This window comes from Durio zibethinus, unplaced genomic scaffold, assembly GCF_047325235.1.
Source record: "Durio zibethinus cultivar Kanyao isolate XHJ-2024 unplaced genomic scaffold, ASM4732523v1 HiC_scaffold_400, whole genome shotgun sequence".
NCBI classification, from domain to species: domain Eukaryota; kingdom Viridiplantae; phylum Streptophyta; class Magnoliopsida; order Malvales; family Malvaceae; genus Durio; species Durio zibethinus.
In genome coordinates this window covers 677,501-682,500 of record NW_028323023.1, presented here as the reverse complement: position 1 = coordinate 682,500, position 5,000 = coordinate 677,501, and positions in this window count along the sequence as shown.

Sequence of the window (5,000 nt, the reverse complement as noted above, 5' to 3'; positions counted from 1 at the left end):
AACCGGCCGCACCAGGGCCCAGGGTCTGCCGATGGTGCTCGAGGCAACCGCCCGCACCAAGGCTCAGCATGTGCCGATTGTGATCGAGGCAACAACCCACACCAGGGCCCAGCTTGTGCCGATGGCGGTCGAGGCAAGTGCCCGTACCGAAGGGCAGCCTATGCCGATGATGGTCGATGCATGTGCCATCACCATGCGTCATCATGTGCCATTGATGGTCGAGGCCTTGGCCGAAGTTCGATTTTGAGCCACGGTGCCCATGCTTGGCTCCAGCATGTGCTGGTGCCGCATTTTTTTCACTCGGGACAGCATCGCCGGAGCATCGCCGGAGTACCGCCGGAGAACCTGACCGGCGGCATTGGGGTTCCGACGATTGGGAGGGGGGCCGGGGGGGTGTGCGCACATGATGTGCGATGGGTGCTGGTACTTGGCCTTGTGTTGGCCCCCTATCCCTCATCAAACCTCTGAGAATTCACACCCCCTTAAAGAGCATTTGAGATTTTACAGGTTTGCTACCAGTAGCCGTTAAAGTGTCTGAAATGGGGACACTTTTTTCAAACGGTCACAAAATCTTCTCTACTTCGAGTTTTTAGCTGAATTTTTTTGTGCATGCCAACAAAAATAGAAGGATCATGCCTACAAAATTTGGGGCCAAAAATCCTTATAAAAAAATTTTAAAAAATCCCGAACCGCAAAAAGTTTCGAAAATCGTGAAAAATAGAAAACGAGTCATCCTCCAATGAAACTTCACGTGAAGGCTTAGGGGACCATTGTATGAATTTACAAGCCATAAAAATGGCATTGGCACGGCAGAAATTTGAAGATGTGCCTAAACCCACCAGGGCCCAGCGTGTGCCGATGGTGCTCGAGGCAACCGCCCGCACCAGGGCCCAGCGTGTGCCGATGGTGCTCGAGGCAACCGACCGCACCAGGGCCCAGCGTGTGCCGATGGTGGTCGAGGCAACCGCCCGCACCAGGGCCCAGCGTGTGCCGATGGTGGTCGAGGCAACCTGCCGCACCAGGGCGGAGCGTGTGCCGATGGTGGTCGAGGCAAGCGCCCGCACCAGGGCCCAGCGTGTGCCGATGGTGGTCGAGGCAAGCGCCCGCACCAGGGCCCAGCGTGTGCCGATGGTGGTCGAGGCTGCCGATGGTGGTCGAGGCAACCTGCCGCACCAGGGCCCAGCGTGTGCCGATGGTGCTCGAGGCAACCGACCGCACCAGGGCCGAGCGTGTGCCGATGGTGCTCGAGGCAAGCTGCCGCACCAGGGCCCAGCGTGTGCCGATGGTGGTCGAGGCAACCGCCCGCACCAGGGCCCAGCGTGTGCCGATGGTGATCGAGGCAACCGACCGCACCAGGGCCCAGCGTGTGCCGATGGTGCTCGAGGCAACCTGCCGCACCAGGGCCCAGCGTGTGCCGATGGTCGTCGAGGGAACCTGCCGCACCAGGGCCCAGCGTGTGCCGATGGTGGTCGAGGCAAGCGCCCGCACCAGGGCCCAGCGTGTGCCGATGGTGCTCGAGGCAACCGACCGCACCAGGGCCCAGCGTGTGCCGATGGTGCTCGAGGCAACCTGCCGCACCAGGGCCCAGCGTGTGCCGATGGTGGTCGAGGCAAGCGCCCGCACCAGGGCCCAGCGTGTGCCGATGGTGCTCGAGGCAACCGACCGCACCAGGGCCCAGCGTGTGCCGATGGTGGTCGAGGCAAGCGGCAGCACCAGGGCCCAGCGTGTGCCGATGGTGGTCGAGGCAAGCGCCCGCACCAGGGCCCAGCGTGTGCCGATGGTGGTCGAGGCAAGCGCCCGCACCAGGGCCCAACGTGTGCCGATGGTGCTGGGGGCAACCGCCCGCACCAGGGCCCAGCGTGTGCCGATGGTGATCGAGGCAACCGCCCGCCCCAGGGCCCAGCGTGTGCCGATGGTGGTCGAGGCAAGCGCCCGCACCAGTGCCCAGCGTGTGCCGATGGTGGTCGAGGCAAGCGCCCGCACCAGGGCCCAGCTTTTGCCGATGGTGATCGAGGCAACCGGCCGCTCCAGGGCCCAGCGTGTGCCGATGGTTATCGGGGCAACCGGCCGCACCAGGGCCCAGGGTCTGCCGATGGTGCTCGAGGCAACCGCCCGCACCAAGGCTCAGCATGTGCCGCTGGTGATCGAGGCAACAACCCACACCAGGGCCCAGCTTGTGCCGATGGCGGTCGAGGCAAGTGCCCGTACCGAAGGGCAGCCTATGCCGATGATGGTCGATGCATGTGCCATCACCATGCGTCATCATGTGCCATTGATGGTCGAGGCCTTGGCCGAAGTTCGATTTTGAGCCACGGTGCCCATGCTTGGCTCCAGCATGTGCTGGTGCCGCATTTTTTTCACTCGGGACAGCATCGCCGGAGCATCGCCGGAGTACCGCCGGAGAACCTGACCGGCGGCATTGGGGTTCCGGCGATTGGGAGGGGGGCCGGGGGGGTGTGCGCACATGATGTGCGATGGGTGCTGGTACTTGGCCTTGTGTTGGCCCCCTATCCCTCATCAAACCTCTGAGAATTCACACCCCCTTAAAGAGCATTTGAGATTTTACAGGTTTGCTACCAGTAGCCGTTAAAGTGTCTGAAATGGGGACACTTTTTTCAAACGGTCACAAAATCTTCTCTACTTCGAGTTTTTAGCTGAATTTTTTTGTGCATGCCAACAAAAATAGAAGGATCATGCCTACAAAATTTGGGGCCAAAAATCCTTATAAAAAAATTTTAAAAAATCCCGAACCGCAAAAAGTTTCGAAAATCGTGAAAAATAGAAAACGAGTCATCCTCCAACGAAACTTCACGTGAAGGCTTAGGGGACCATTGTATGAATTTACAAGCCATAAAAATGGCATTGGCACGGCAGAAATTTGAAGATGTGCCTAAACCCACCAGGGCCCAGCGTGTGCCGATGGTGCTCGAGGCAACCGCCCGCACCAGGGCCCAGCGTGTGCCGATGGTGCTCGAGGCAAGCGCCCGCACCAGGGCCCAGCGTGTGCCGATGGTGGTCGAGGCAACCGCCCGCACCAGGGCCGATAGTGTGCCGATGGTGCTCGAGGCAACCTGTCGCACCAGGGCCCAGCGTGTGCCGATGGTGATCGAGGCAACCTGCCGCACCAGGGCCCAGCGTGTGCCGATGGTGGTCGAGGCAAGTTCCCGCACCAGGGCCCAGCGTGTGCCGATGGTGGTCGAGGCAAGTTCCCGCACCAGGGCCCAGCGTGTGCCGATGGTGCTCGAGGCAACCTGCCGCACCAGGGCCCAGCGTCTGCCGATGGTGCTTGAGGCAACCTGCCGCACCAGGGCCCAGCGTGTGCGGATGGTGGTCGAGGCAAGCGCCCGCACCAGGGCCCAGCGTGTGCCGATGGTGGTCGAGGCAAGCGCCCGCACCAGGGCCCAGCGTGTGCCGATGGTGGTCGAGGCAAGCGCCCGCACCAGGGCCCAGCGTGTGCCGATGGTGGTCGAGGCAACCGCCCGCACCAGGGCCCAGCGTGTGCCGATGGTGCTCGAGGCAACCTGCCGCACCAGGGCCCAGCGTGTGCCGATGGTGCTCGAGGCAACCGACCGCACCAGGGCCGAGCGTGTGCCGATGGTGGTCGAGGCAAGCGCCCGCACCAGGGCCCAGCGTGTGCCGATGGTGGTCGAGGCAACCTGCCGCACCAGGGCCCAGCGTGTGCCGATGGTGGTCGAGGCAACCGCCCGCACCAGGGCCCAGCGTGTGCCGATGGTGATCGAGGCAACCGACCGCACCAGGGCCCAGCGTGTGCCGATGGTGCTCGAGGCAACCTGCCGCACCAGGGCCCAGCGTGTGCCGATGGTCGTCGAGGGAACCTGCCGCACCAGGGCCCAGCGTGTGCCGATGGTGGTCGAGGCAAGCGCCCGCACCAGGGCCCAGCGTGTGCCGATGGTGCTCGAGGCAACCGACCGCACCAGGGCCCAGCGTGTGCCGATGGTGGTCGAGGCAACCGCCCGCACCAGGGCCCAGCGTGTGCCGATGGTGGTCGAGGCAACCTGCCGCACCAGGGCGGAGCGTGTGCCGATGGTGGTCGAGGCAAGCGCCCGCACCAGGGCCCAGCGTGTGCCGATGGTGGTCGAGGCAAGCGCCCGCACCAGGGCCCAGCGTGTGCCGATGGTGGTCGAGGCTGCCGATGGTGGTCGAGGCAACCTGCCGCACCAGGGCCCAGCGTGTGCCGATGGTGCTCGAGGCAACCGACCGCACCAGGGCCGAGCGTGTGCCGAGCACCAAGCTGCCGCACCAGGGCCCAGCGTGTGCCGATGGTGGTCGAGGCAACCGCCCGCACCAGGGCCCAGCGTGTGCCGATGGTGCTCGAGGCAACCTGCCGCACCAGGGCCCAGCGTGTGCCGATGGTCGTCGAGGGAACCTGCCGCACCAGGGCCCAGCGTGTGCCGATGGTGGTCGAGGCAAGCGCCCGCACCAGGGCCCAGCGTGTGCCGATGGTGCTCGAGGCAACCGACCGCACCAGGGCCCAGCGTCTGCCGATGGTGCTCGAGGCAACCTGCCGCACCAGGGCCCAGCGTGTGCCGATGGTGGTCGAGGCAAGCGCCCGCACCAGGGCCCAGCGTGTGCCGATGGTGGTCGAGGCAAGCGCCCGCACCAGGGCCCAGCGTGTGCCGATGGTGCTCGAGGCAACCGACCGCACCAGGGCCCAGCGTGTGCCGATGGTGGTCGAGGCAAGCGGCCGCACCAGGGCCCAGCGTGTGCCGATGGTGGTCGAGGCAAGCGCCCGCACCAGGGCCCAGCGTGTGCCGATGGTGGTCGAGGCAAGCGCCCGCACCAGGGCCCAACGTGTGCCGATGGTGCTGGGGGCAACCGCCCGCACCAGGGCCCATCGTGTGCCGATGGTGATCGAGGCAACCGCCCGCCCCAGGGCCCAGCGTGTGCCGATGGTGGTCGAGGCAAGCGCCCGCACCAGTGCCCAGCGTGTGCCGATGGTGGTCGAGGCAAGCGCCCGCACCAGGGCCCAGCTTTTGCCG